We start from the raw sequence: 14,848 nt of genomic DNA, 5'->3' as shown, positions 1-14,848 counted from the left end.
TTCATTACTTGTAATCAGTCTGTGCAGATTTTCTATTTCTTCCTGATTGAGTTTTGGAAGATTGTTTTTGGGAATTCATCTATTTCTTTAAGGTTGTCCAATTTGTTGAGATGTAATATTTCATAGTATATTCATACAATTCTTTGAGCTTCTGTGGTATCAGTTATTTTTTCTCTCTCATTTCTGATTTTACTTATTTGCTTTTTTTTTCTTGATAAATCTGGCTAAAGGTTTATCAATTTTGTTTATCTTTTAAATAATTAGCTCCTGGTTTCATTGATCTATTTTCTTTAGTGTCCATTTCATTTATTCCCACTCTAATCTTTATTTCCTTCTTACTACTAACTTTGGTCTTTGTCCTTCTTTTTCTAATTCCTTTAGGTATAAGCTTAGATTGTTTATTTGAGATTTTTCTTGTTTCTTGAGGTAGGTCTGTATTGCTTTAAAATTCCCTCTTAGTTTGGGTTTTTCTGCATCCCAAAGATTTGGGACCATTGTATTTCCATTTCCATTTGCTTCCATGTATTTTATTATTTCTTCTTTGATTTTTTTTCACAGACCCATTAGTTGTTTAGGAGCATATTATTTAACCCTATGTGATTGTGTTTTTTCCAGCTTTTTTTCCTTATAATTGATGTTGGAAGAGATGTCTGCTATGATTTCATTCTTCTTAAATTTATTGAGACTTGTTTTGTGGGCTAACATTTGATCTGTCCTGGAGAATGTTCCATGTGCACTTGAAAAGAATTCATTCTATTTTAGGATGGAATGTTCTGTAATTACTCTCAATTTCTCTCTTTACATCTGTTAATATATCTTTTATGTATTTAGGTGATCTGGTGTTGAGGGCATTGATATTAATTTAACAGTTGTTATATCCTGTTGGATTGATATCTTTAATATTATGTAATATCCTTATGTCTTGTGCTACAGTGTTTGTTTTAAAGTGTGATTTGTCTGATATAAGTATTGCTATTTTTTCTCCCATTTACATGTATTATCTTTTCCCATCTTTTCACTTTCAGTCTATATGTACCCTTAGGTCTGCAATAAGCCTCTTGTAGGCAGTTATATAGACAGGTCTTGTTTTTTTTTTTTTTTTTTAAGGATTTTATTTATTTGACAGAGAGAGATAGTGAGAGCAGGAACACAAGCAGGGGGAGTGAGAGAGGGAGAAGCGGCCTCCCACCGAGTGGGGAGCCCAGCGCAGGGCTCGATCCCAGAACCCTGGGACCATGACCCGAACTGAAGGCAGATGCTTAACAACTGAGCCACCCAGGCGCCCCAGGTCTTGTTTTTTTACCCATCTAGTTATCCTGTGTTTTTTGATTAGAGCATTTAGTATGTTTACATTAAATGTAATTATTGATGTGTATTTACATATTGCCATTTTGTTAATTATTTTCTGGTTGTTTTTGTAGTTCTTCTCTGTTGCTTTTTTATTCTCTTGTTCTCTTCCCTTACAGTTTCAATGGCTTTCTTTAGTGTTGTGCTTGAATTCCTTTCTCTTTATCTTTTTGTATGTCTATTACAGGTTTTTGTTTTGTGGTTGCCATTGGGTTCATATATAACATTCTCTGTATATAGGAATCTATATTAAGTTGGTCATTTAAATTCAAGGACATTCTAAAAGCACTACGTTTTTATTCCTCCCTCCATGTTTTATGTATATGACATCATATATTACATCTTTTTATTTTGTGTATCCCTTGACTAATTTCTAGGTATAATTGATTTTTCTCCTTTTGTATTTTAACCTCTGTACTGGCTGTATAAGTGATTAATCTACTACCTTTACTATATATTTGCTTTTACCACTGAAATATTTTCCTCTAATAATTTTCTTTTCTAGTTATGGCCTTTTCTTTCCACTTAAAGAATTCCATTTCAACATTTCTTATAACACTGGTTTAGTAATGATGAATTCCTTTAACTTTTGTTTGTTTAAGAAATTTCTTATCTCTTTCTATTCTGAATGATAACCTTGTTGGATAGTTATTCTTGGTTGTAGGTTTTTCCCTTTCAGCATTTTGAATATATCATGCTACTTTCTACTGACCTGCAAAGTTTCTGTTGGAATAGCCTTATGAGGTTTCCCTTGCATGTAATTGTTTTTCTTCTGCTGCTTTTAAGAATCTGTCTTTATTGTTAATTTTTGCCATATTAATTATTATGTTTTTGGTGTGGACCTCTTTGGGTTCATCTTGTTTGGCCTCTTTGATTCCTGGACCTGGATGTCTGTTTTCTTTCCCAGATTAGGGAAGTTTTCAGCTATTATTTCTTCAGTAAGTTTTCTGCCCCCTTTTTTCTCTCTTCTCCTTCTGGGATCTCTGTAATGTGAATGTAACATTTGATGATATCAAAGAGGTCCCTTAACCTGCTCTCTTTTTGTTTTGGTTATTTGTTTTGATTTTTAATTTTTCTGTTTAATTTGATTGCATTCTATTACCCTGTCTTGCAGGTTACTGATCTGTTCTGCATCCTCTGACTTGCTGTTGATTCCTTCTAGTGTATTTTTCATTTCACTTATTGTAGTCTTCATCTCTGACTGGTTCTTCTTTACATTTTCTATCTCGTTGAAGTTCTCATTGAGTTCATCCACTTTTTTCTCAAGTCTAGTGAGTATCTTTATGATTATTACTTTGAACTTTATTAGGCATTTTGCTTATATCTGTTCTGTTTAGCTGTCTTTCTGTGATTTTTGTCTTATTCTTTCCTTTGGTACATATTACTCTGTGTCCTCATTTTGTTTAACTCTCTGTGTTTGTGTTTATGTACTAAGTAAGTCAGCTGCACTTCCTGGTCTTGTAAGAAGTGGCCTCCTGTAGTGATGCCTTGCTGGGTCAGTCAGAAGAACGTGCAACTTTTGATTGGGGTCGTGAGTTTGAGCCCCATGTTAGGTGTAGAGATTACCTAAATAAATAAACAAACAAACATTTAAAAAGAAGTGGCTTCCTGTAGAGGTCCTGAGGTCCCTTGTAACACAGTCCCCCCTAGTTGCCAGAACTAGGTGCTGTTCCCTGTGTGGGGTGCATGCACCCTCCAGTTGTGGCTGAGCCATGATTGCTGTGAATGCAGGGGTGTGTGCAAGGGTCCTCAACCTAGCTGGCTGCAGTTAGCCTCTGCTCAGCTTACAGGCATATTGAAGGTCAGGGCTTGTTCACTGTACAGCCAGCTAAGAGGCCTGACTGCAGAAACTATGGACACAGTGGCATGTGGGGTGATCTCTCTCCCACACATCCCTCACCCCCATCCATGGAGTCATTTTGGAGTGTTGTCAGTCCCAAGTGGGACTGCCTGATGGTATGGCAGGGAAGGGGCTGTTTTGGAGGTTTGCCCTCTCATGTAGGCAGGTTGGGTGGGGTGGGTCTACAGGGTAATGCCAGGGCAAGGTCCATGGTGTTAGCAGGATTGATGAAGAGTGATAGCACTGCCTCTCTAACTGCATGTGACTATTTGCACTGCACTCACAGCAATCATGGCTCAGCCACAACTGGAGGGTGCATGCACCCCACACAGGGGACACCCCTGGAGCACCTAGTTCCGGTGACTAGGGGGGATTGTGTTACAGGGCACCTCAGGACCTCTTTTCTTACCTGGGGGAGGGTAAGAAAAATGGTGCTTGTTAGCACTTTTATCCCTGGAGGAATTTGTGTATCCTTGCCCTTCTGGCAAAGATCCTAAGAGTAGTAAATAAATCTTCCCAGGCACTTTTCAAAATGCTACTTCTGTGCTCTGTCTTGCAAGGACCAAGCTATTTAGCATGCTGGCTCTTTAGGGGCACGGACATGGTTTCCTATCACTTTCTTGCTCTCCTGGGGTTATAAACCCTGTTGATTTTTAAAGCTCCTGGAGTTAAGCCCCACTGATTTTCAAAGCCAGATATTATGGAGACTTGTCTTCCCATGTGGGTCCCCAGGGCCAGGGTGTAGTGACTGATCCCCTCACTCCTCTGTGCTTGTGATGTCCCTCCCATTTGTGGTTAGTTTTGCCAGGGCTTTGGTTCCTGCTTGCATGTCTGCCCCTCCTACTCTTTTCAATAGGTGGCCTTCTCTCTGATTACCTATAGAAGATCTGTTCAGCCAGTCTCCATGTCATTTTCAGTGAGTTGCATGAGTTAGTTAGATGGAGTTGTTGCCTTGGTGTCCATGGGATGAGGTGAGCTCAGGATCCTCCTGCTCCACCATCTTAAAAATACATTCTTCATCTATAAATTTCCTTCAAAATACTGCTTTGGCTGCATCCCCCCACCATTTTTTATTATTGTATTATTTTTTCTTCCATGTTTCCATCTCTCCTAATCTGAATGTTATAAAGTCTATTATTTTAGTAGTTACTCTAGAAATTTTCACATTCATTGTTTACTTATCAAAGTCTAAAATCAATCACTATTTTTTTTTTAAGATTTTATTTATTTGACAGAGACACAGCGAGAGAGAGAACACAAGCTTGGAGAGTGAGAGAGGGAGAAGCAGGCTTCCTGCTGAGCAGGGAGCCTGATATGGGGCTCGAACCCAGGACCCTGGGATCATGACCTGAGCTGAAGGCAGACGCTTAACAACTGAGTCCAGCTCCCCAATCAGTCACTATTTTTACCCTCTTCCTGATTAATGCAAAGACCTTGGAATACTTTTAACTTTGTTTTTTGCCCAGTTTATTTCCCATTGTTGTAATGTATTTTAATTCTGTCTTCTTTTTAAAGTCCACAAAGTGGTCTCCAGGGTGGCTCAGTCAGTTAAGCGTCTACGTTCGGCTCATGTCTTGATCCCAGGGTCCGGGGATCAAGCCCCATGTCGGTCTCTCTGCTTAGTGGGAAGTCTACTTCTCCCTCTCCCTGTCCCTCTGCCCCCTCCCGTTTCAGTTGTGCTCTCTCTCGCTCTCAAATAAATAAATAAAATATTTTTTAAAAAATAAAGTCCACAAAGCATTTTTATCATTATTTTATGCCATGATTTATATAGATTATATAACACCACTTTTTTACTCTTTAACTGTCTCTGATCTTCAGGCAAAGATGACTGTCCTTCCATCTGAAGTATATCCTTTAGAATTTCCTTTAGGTAGGGTTCTGTTCATCACAAATATTGAGTTTTTGTTACTCTGAAATATTTTTATTTTTATCTTCATTTTTGAAAGGTGTTTTTGCTCTGAATGGAAACTTACATTGATTGTTATTTTTTAAGTATGTTAACTATATTCCATTGTCTGTTGGCCTGCATTGTTGCTGTTGAGGAGTTAACTGTAAATCTTTTTTCTTTTAATTTTTGTATTTTTCATATCTAGAAGTTCTCTTTAGTTCCTTTTTACAACTGCTTTGTTGTTTATAGTCTTTTTTTAACACGTTTTCAGTTTCTTTTCACTAAACATTGTATTTTGTATGTTCTGTAATTCCTATATCGGTAGTTTTGAGGGACCAGATTTTTTCCCTGGCCCTCATAGTACTTTATTTCTCTTTATATTTTGTTAATCTTTGACTGTGAACTAAGTTTTTCTCACTGTATCAGTGGGAATTTTTTAAGATCTAGGTGTAAGCTACATTTCCTTAGAGATTTGATTTTTTTTTCTCTTTGAGTACCAGACAACAAATTTGGCATGAGACTACATTAAACTTGTTTTTTCTTAGTGTGATGTTTTTCCAATCACCCAGAAATGTGAATGTGGGCAATAAATCCAAGTGAGAGTCAGCTTGTAGTTACAAATTCTTAGGAGAGATTTTTTTTTTTCCATCTCCCACTTCTATTATGAAGACAATTTTTCTTACAGCCCCCCAGTTGGGGACAGGGGAAGGGACTGTTGTTTTTGGCACAGTGTGGGCTTTCAGCGTCCCAGCTTTGTATTTAGGAAGCCAGATTCTACCAGCCCACCAGTACCTCCATTTAGTAAAAGGTTTAGTCTTCAAAACTGTAAGCACATTTGAAAAAATTTGAATTTTATGAAGAATATCTAACATTATTTGTTCAAATATGATCAATATACATAAATGACAAATCACAAATGAAAGGTTTTTTAGTTATTTAAAATGAACCAGGACTACTTGATCAGGTAATTTGTTGTATCTGTAATATCAAGGTAGTTATAGTGTGATCCCTCAGCCAAAAATATAAAAGTAGGCTTTTTCCATAAAAGAGAAAGTTCCGATATTGCCAAAGTGGTGTTCTTACTGTATATTTGTTTTGCAGATTACAATGTGAGAGTACAGACAAACAGCCAGTGTCACACATCATGCCTCAGTTTTCATTTAGAGCCCAGGAATTAGTCATATATCGGTACTTTAATATATCTTTTCTACAGAAACCGTTCTCTCGAAAAATCACGAGTAAGATAAATTATTATATTTTCCCTCCTTTGTTGTTATTGTTATTTCTCCTTCCCAAACCTTATATTTTTTTTGGCAGATTTATTGCAATATAATTGATACACCATACAAGTCACCTATTTTAAAGTGTAAAATTCCGTTGCTTTTGGTATATTCACAGACTTGTTCAACTAAGTCATTGTTAGAATATTAACCACTGGAAAAAGAAAGACTGTTAAGAGTCATTCTCAAAACAAAACAAAACCAAAAAAAAAAAAAAAATAGTCATTCTCCATTTCCCCCAAGCTTTCCAATGCTAAGAAACCATGAACTTACTTTGTGTCTCTATAGATTTCTGGACATTTTGTATAAATTGTATTATACAAGTGTAGTCTTTTCTGGGCAGTTTCTTTCACTTAGTAACATAGTATCAAGTTTTATCAATGTTGTAACATATCTGCACTTTAATTGCCAAATAATATTCTATTATACAGATATGCCACATTTTATTCATTGAGCAATTGATGGACAATTGCAGTGTTTCGGTTATTGGCTATTGTGAGTAATGCTGCTATGAACATTCATGTACAAGTTTTTCTGGGGATATATCTTTTCATTTCTCCTGGGTATGTACCTAGAGGTGGAATTGCTGGATCATGTGGTAACTGTAGGTTTAACTTTCTGAGGAACTGCTAGACATTTCCAGTTTCTCCACCTTTTTACCAATACTTTTTTTCATTTTTTTTTATTATGTTATGTTAATCACCATATATTAAATCATTAGTTTTTGATGTAGTGTTCCATGATTCATTGTTTGCATATAACACACAGTGCTCCGTGCAGAACATGACCTCTTTAATACCCATCACCAGGCTAACCCATCCCCCCACCCGTCTCCCCTCTAGAACCCTCAGTTTGTTTTTCAGGTTCCATAGTCTTTCATGGTTCGTCTGTCCCTCCGATATCCCCTTCATTCTTCCGCTCCTGCTATCTAATTTTTTTTTAACATATAATGCATTATTTGCTTCAGAGGTACAGATCTATGATTCAACAGTCCTGCACAATTCACAGTGCTCACCATAGCACATACTCTCCCCAATGTCTTATCACCCAGCCACCCCATCCCTCCCACCCCCTGCCACTCCAGCAACCCTCAGTTTGTTTCTTGAGATTAAGAATTTCTCATATCAGTGAGGTCATATGATATATGTCTTTCTCTGATTGACTTATTTGGCTCAGCATAATACCCTCCAGTTCCATCCACGTCGTTGCAAATGGCAAGATCTCATTCTTTTTGATAGCTGAATAATATTCCATTGTATATATATGCCACATCTTCTTTAACCATTCATCTGTCGATGGACATTTTGGCTCTTTCCACAGTTTGGCTATTGTGGACATTGCTGCTATAAACATCAGGGTGCGCGTACCCCTTGGGATCCCTACATTTCTATCTTTGGTGTAAATACCGTAGTGCAACTGCTGGATTGTATGGTAGCTCTATTTTCAACTTTTTGAAGAACCTCCATACTGTTTTCCAGAGTGGCTGCACCAGCTTGCATTCCCACCAGAGTGTAGGAGGGTTCCCCTTTCTCCGCAACCCCAACATCTGTCATTGCCTGACTTGTTAATTTTAGCCATGCTGACTGGTGTGAGGTGATATCTCATTGAGGTTTTGATTTGGATTTGCCTGATGCCGAGCAATGTTGAGCACTTTTTCACGCGTCTGTTGGCAGTTTCGATGTCTGCTTTGGAAAATGTCTGTTCATGTCTTCTGCCCATTTCTTGATTGGATCATTTGTTCTTTAGGTATTGAGTTTAAGAAATTCTTTATAGATTTTGGATACTAGCCCTTTATCTGATATGTCATTTGCAAATACCTTCTTCCATTCTGTCAGTTGTCTTTTGGTTTTGTTGACTGTTTCTTTTGCTGTGCAAAAGCTTTTTATCTTGATGAGGTCCCAGTAGTTCATTTTTGCCCTTCTTTACCTTACCTTTGGCGATGTTTCTAGGAAGAAGTTCCTGCAGTTGAAGTCGAAGAGGTTGCTGCCTGTGTTCTTTAGGATGTTGATGGACTCCTGTCTCACGTTAAGTTCTTTCAGCCATTTTGAGTCTATTTTTGTGTGTGGTGTAAGGAAATGATCCAGTTTGATTCTTCTGCATGTGGCTGTCTGATTTTTCCAACACCATTGGTTGAAGAGACTGTCTTTTTTTCCATTGGACATTGTTTCCTGCTTTGTCAAAGATTAGTTGGCCATAGAGTTGAGGGTCCATTTCTGGGCTCTCTATTCTCTTCTGTTGATCTATGTGTCTGTTTTTGTGCCAGTAGCATACTGTCTTGATGATGACAGCTTTGTAATAGAGCTGGAAGTGCGGAATTGTGATGCCGCCAGCTTTGCTTTTCTTTTTCAACATTCCTCTGGCTATTCGAGGTCGTTTCTGGTTCCATACAAATTTTAGGATTATTTGTTCCATTTCTTTGAGAAGAGTGGATGGTATTTTGATGGGGAATGCATTGAATGTGTAGATTGCTCTCGGTAGCATTGACATCTTCACAATATTTGTTCTTCCAAATCATGAGCTTGGATTGTTTTTCCATTTCTTTGTGTCTTTCTCAATTTCTTTCATGACTATTTTATAGTTTTTGAGTACAGATTCTTTGCCTCTTCGGTTAGATTTTTTCCTAGGTATCTTATGGTTTTCGGTGCAATTGTAAATGGGATCGACTCCTTAATTTCTCTTTCTTCTGTTTTGTTGTCGGAATGCCACTGATTTCTGTGCATTAATTTTATATCCTTCCACTTTACTGAATTCCTGTATGAGTTCTAGCAGTTTTGGGATGGAGTCTTTTGGGTTTTCCACATAAAGTATCATATTATCTGCAAACAGTGAGAATTTGACTTCTTCTTTGCCAATTTAGATGCCTTTTATTTCTTTTTGTTGTTTGATTGCGGTGGCTAGGACTTCTAATACTGTGTTGAATAGCAGTGGTGATAGTAGACATCCCTGCCTTGTTCCTGACCTTAGTGGGAAAGCTCTCAGTTTTTCCCCATTGAGAATGATATTCGCTGGAGGTTTTTCATAGATGGCTTTTATGATATTGAGGTATGTACCCTCTATCCCTATACTCTGAAGAGTTTTGATCAAGAAAGGATGCTGTACTTTGTCAAAAACTTTCTGCATCGATTGAGAGGATCATATGGTTCTTGTTCTTTTTTTTTTTCTTAATGTATTCTATCACATTGATTGATTTGGATGTTGAACCAGCCTTGCAGCCCAGGGATAAATCCCACTTGGTCGTGGTGAATAATCCTTTTAATATACCGTTGGATCCTATTGGCTAGTATTTTGATGAGAATTTTTGCATCCATGTTCATCAAGGATATTGGTCTGTAATTCTCCTTTTTGGTGGGGTCTTTGGTTTGGGGAGCAAGGGAATGGTGGCCTCATCAAACGAGTTTGGAAGTTTTCCTTCCATTTTATTTTTTGGAACATTTTCAGAAGAATAGGTATTAATTCATCTTTAAATGTTTGGTAGAATTCCCCTGGAAAGCCATCTAGCCTTGAGATTTTGTTTTTTGGGAGATTTTTTATTACTGCTTCAATTTCCTTAGTGGTAACAGATCTGTTCAGGTTTTCTATTTCTTCCTGGTTCAGTTTTGATAGTTGATACATCTCTAGGAATGCATCCATTTCTTCCCGGTTATCTAATTTGCTGGCATAGTATGGCTCATAATATGTTCTTATAATTGTCTTTCTTTGGGGTTGGGTGTGATCTCTCCTCTTTCATTCATGTTTTTGTTGATTTGGGTCATTTCTCTTTTCTTTTTGGTGAGTCTGGCCAGGGGTTTATCAATCTTGTTAATTCTTTCAAAGAACCAGCTCCTTGTTTCGTTGATCTGTTCTACTGTTGCTTTGGTTTCTATTTCATTGATTTCTGCCCTGATCTTTATTATTTTTCTTTTTCTGCTGGGTTTCAGCTTTATTTGCTGTTTTTTCTCTAGCTCCTTTAGGTGTAGGATTAGGTTGTGTGTTTGAGACCTTTCTTGTTTCTTGAGAAAGGCTTGTTTGCTATATACTTTCCTCTTAGGACTGCCTTTGCTGTATCCCAAAGATTTTGAACAGTTGTGTTTTCATTTTCATTGGTTTCCATGAATTTTTTTTAATTCTTCTTTAATTTCCTGGTTGATCATTCATTCTTTAGTAGGATGCTCTTTAGCCTCCATGTATTTGAGTTCTTTCCAACTTTCCTCTTGTGATTGAGTTCTAGTTTCAAAGCACTGTGGTCTGAAAATATGCAGGGAATAATCCCAGTTTTTTGGTACCGGTTGAGACCTGATTTGTGACCTAGGATGTGATCTATTCTGGAGAATGTTCCATGGGCACTAGAGAATAATGTGTATTCTTTAGCTTTGGGATGGAATGTTCTGAATATGTCTGTGAAGTCCATTTGGTCCATTGTGTCACTTAAAGTCTTTATTTCCTTGTTGATCTTTTGCTTAGATGATTGTTAAAGTCCCCCACTATTATTGTATTGTTGTCGATGTGTTTCTTTGCTTTTGTTATTAATTGCCTTATATAATTGGCTGCTCCCATGTTAGGGGCATAGATATTTACAATTGTTAGATCTTCTTTCTTGTTGGATAGACCCCTTAAGTAGGATACAGTGTCCTTCCTCATCTCTTATTACAGTCTTTGGTTTAAAATCTAATTTGTCTGATGTAAGGATTGCCACCCCAGCTTTCTTTTGGTGTCCATTAGCATGGTAAATGGTTTTCCACTCCTTCACTTTCAATGTGGGGGTGTCTTTGGGTCTAAAATGAGTCTCTTGCAGACAGCATATCGATGGATCTTGTCCTTTTATCCAATCTAATAGTCTGTGTCTTTTGATTGAGGCATGTAACCCGTTACCACCAGAGTAACCATTGAAAGATATAAATTTAGTGCCATTGTATTGCCTGTAAGGTGACTGTTGCTGTATATTGTCTGTGTTCCTTTCTGGTCTATGTTGCTTTAGGCTCGCTCTTTGCTTAGAGGACCCCTTTCAATATTTCTTGTAGGGCTGGTTTCGTGTTTGCAAATTCCTTTAGTTTTTGATTGTCCTGGAAGGTTTTGTCTCTCCTTCTATTTTCAGTGACAACCTAGCTGGATATCGTATTCTTGGCTGCATATTTTTTTCATTTAGTGCTCTGAATATATCATGCCAGTCCTTTCTGGCCTGCCAGTTCTCTGTGGATAGGTCTGTTGCCAATCTAATGTTTCTACCATTTTAGGTTACAGATCTCTTGTACCAAGCTGCTTTCAGGATTTTCTCTTTGTCTCCAAGACTCATAACTTTACTATTAGATATAAGGGTGTTGACTTATTTTTATTGATTTTGAGGGGGGTTCTCTGTGCCTCCTAGATTTTGTTGCCTGTTTCATTCCCCACATTAGGGAAGTTCTCTGCTATATTTTGCTCCAATATACTTTCTGCCCCTCTCTCTCCTTCTTCTTCTGGGATCCCAATTATTCTAATCTTGTTTTGTCTTATGGTATCACTTATCTCTCTAATTCTGCCTTCATGATCTAATAGTTTATCTGTCTTTTTCTCAGCTTCTTTATTTTCCATCATTTGCTCTTTTATATCACTAATTCTCTCTTTGCCTCATTTATCCTAGTAGTTATAGCCTCCACTTTTGATTGTACCTCATTAATAGCCTTTTTGATATCGACTTGGTTCGATTTTAGTTCTTTCATTTCTGCAGAAAGGGTTTCTCTAATAACTTCCATTTTTTTTCAAGCCCAGCTAGTATCTTTAAAATCATCATGCTGAGCTCTAGTTCCGACATCGTACTAATGTCCATATTGAGTACGTCCCTGGCAGTCGGTACTGCCTCTTGTTCTTTTTCTGAGGTGATTTTTTCCATCTTGTCATTTTTTCCAGAGGAGAATAGATGAATGAGAGAACAAAATGTTAATGGGGTACCAATGTCCCCAGAAAATATACTCTAAACAAATCAGAAAAGACCTAAAACCGGGAGAAAAGAAAGTGAAAGAAAGAAAAAAACACAAAGAAAAAGACAAAAACAAACCAGAACAGAACAAAACAAAACAAAAAAAAGAATATGATCAAATATGATCAGGCTGGTGCATAGATCAGTGCCACACAATAGATTTTGGGTGTATTTTGGTCTGTTAGAATAAAGTACCTCCCAAAATTTTAAAGAAAGAAAAACATATAGGTACAAAAATAAGGGTTAATACGTTGAGGGATGGAATATGACTGTAAAGATGAAATTATAAAAGATTTTATAAAAGGAATTGATAAGTTGCTTGAAAAAAGAAAGAAGAGAATTAAAAAAAAAAGGGGGGAAGAGAATGTGATCAGGCAGGAGACTAGAACAAAGCCATACACTAGAGATTTAGGGTATATTTTGATCTGTTAGAAGAAACTGTATCTCAAAATTTTAAAGAGAGATCAACTTATATATATATGCCAAAAATAAGGGTTACTACTGTGAAGGGGTAGAATATGACTCAAAAAATATACATAAAAATGGTTTTTTAAAAAGGGATTGATAAGATGTTGGTTTAAAAAGGGAAAAAGAAAAATTAAAAAAAAAATTAAAAAAATTAACTTTGAAGGAGTAAAGAATCATGGTAGAAAAGCCATGAATTCTATGTGCACTATTCCCCTATCTCTGGAGTTCTGCCGTTCTCCTTGATTGGTAAACTTGGTCTTGGCTGGCAGTTCTTGCTGATCTTCTGGGGGAGGGGCCTATTGCCGTGGTTCTCAGATGTCTTTGCTGGAGGTGGAATTGCCCTGCCCTTGTGGTCCCGGCTAAGTAATCTGCTTAGGTTTGCTCTCGGGAGCTTTTGTTCCCTGGAAGTTTTCATTTGGCTTTGGAGGACAAGAGTGAAAATGGTGGCCTCCCAAACTCCACCCCAGAGGAGCCAAGAACTTGGGGCCCCACTCCTCAGTGCTCCCCCAGAGAAAAGCAGTCAGTCACTCCCTTCTCCTCGGTTTCTGGCTGCGCTCCATTCTCACCCGGCCTGTGACCGAGCGTTTCTATCTCTGTCACCTGACCCCATGTGGATTCTCCAAACCCAGCAGATCCCTGCGGTGCGCTCCTGTGCCGCTCCTCCTGGGGGAGGAGGGGGAGTCTGGATCTGCCCCTTGTTGGGTCCCTGCTGGAACAGCAAGGGCCCGAGTGTGCTGTGGATTAGGGTTTATGGCTACCCTGAGCTGAGAGCCCACTCCTTGGCTCTGTCTCTGCGCTGGCTTGCCTGCTCCAATATCTGGGAGCTCTGCCACACTCAGGTAGCCCTGGTCTTTCTGTGACCCCAAGGGTTCTCAGACCACAGTCACGTCAGGGTTCCACCCCCCACTTAGCCACTGGAGTGTCGTCCCTCAGTGGAGCCGACTTCTAAAAGTTTTGATTTTGTGCTCCGCGGCTCTATTACTTGCTAGAAGCACTGGACAGAGACCCCTTCCCCCGCCGTCTATCCTCCCAAATATTACCTTGGATTTACTTTTCCGCACCACTTACTTCCAGAAAGTGGTCGCTTTTCTCTTCAGAGAGTTGTTGCTATTCTTTTCTTTGATCTCCTGTTGAGTTCGTAGGTGTTCAGAATGGTTTGATCCCTATCCAGCTGAATTCCTGGGACCAGACGAAATCCAGGTCTCCTACACCTCTGCCATCCAGCTCCGCCCCCCCCTTACGAATACTTCTTATCTTAGTGGGTATGAATAGCTGTCTTCTAGTGGCTTTGATTTACATTTCTCTAATGGATAATAATGTTGAACATTATTTTCATGTGCTTATTGTTCATTTTTATATCTTCTTTGGAGAAATGTCAATTCAGATCCTTTATGCATTTTTGTTTTTATTACAATTTTTTAAAAAAATTTTATTTGTATTCAATTTAATTAACATATGTTGTATTATTAGTTTCAAAGTAGAATTTACTGATTCATCAGTTGCATACAGCACCCAATTCTCATTACTTCAAGTGCCCTCCTTAATGCCCATCATCCAGTTACCCCATCCTCCCACCCCCTTCCCTTCCAGCAACCCTGTTTGTTCCCTATAGTTAAGTCTCCCTTAACTTATGGTTTGCTTCCCTCTCTGTTTTTATCTTATTTTATTTTTCCTTCCCTTCCCCTATGTTCATGTATTTTGTTTCTTAAATTCCAAACATGAGTAAAATCATATGGCATTTTTCTTTCTCTGACTTATTTTGCTTAGCATAATACCCTCTAATTCCATCTACGTCATTGCAAATGGCAAGATTTCATTCTTTTTGATATCTGAGTAATAGTTCATCATCTATCAGTCTCTATCTATCATCTATCTATCTGTCTCACATCTTCTTTACCATTCATCTGTTGATCGGCATCTAGGCTCTTTCCATAGTTTGGCTGTTGTGGACATTGCTGCTATAAACATTGGGGTGCCCCTTCAAGTCACTATGTTTGTATCCTTTGGATAAATACCTAGTAGTGCATTTGCTGGGTTGTAGGGTAGTTCTATTTTTAATAATACAACTTCTTTATAATTTTGATTTTCTT

The 14,848-nt window shown here is 38.0% G+C and overlaps 1 protein-coding gene across 1 annotated transcript in view; it reads left to right on the top strand.

Moving 5' to 3' along the window:
• The window catches only part of BRD10 (bromodomain containing 10), a 124,128-nt gene that overhangs the window by 48,978 nt on the left and 60,302 nt on the right, over nt 1-14,848 (top strand). The gene's annotated exons all lie outside the window — the stretch shown is intronic.

This window comes from Eumetopias jubatus, unplaced genomic scaffold (genome assembly GCF_037043125.1).
Source record: "Eumetopias jubatus isolate StellerSeaLion01/CBP00866 unplaced genomic scaffold, mEumJub1_p1.0 scaffold_15, whole genome shotgun sequence".
Taxonomy (NCBI): Eukaryota; Metazoa; Chordata; class Mammalia; order Carnivora; family Otariidae; genus Eumetopias; species Eumetopias jubatus.
The sequence above is the reverse complement of the archived record's forward strand: the minus strand, read 5'-3'. Positions and strand labels throughout refer to the sequence as shown.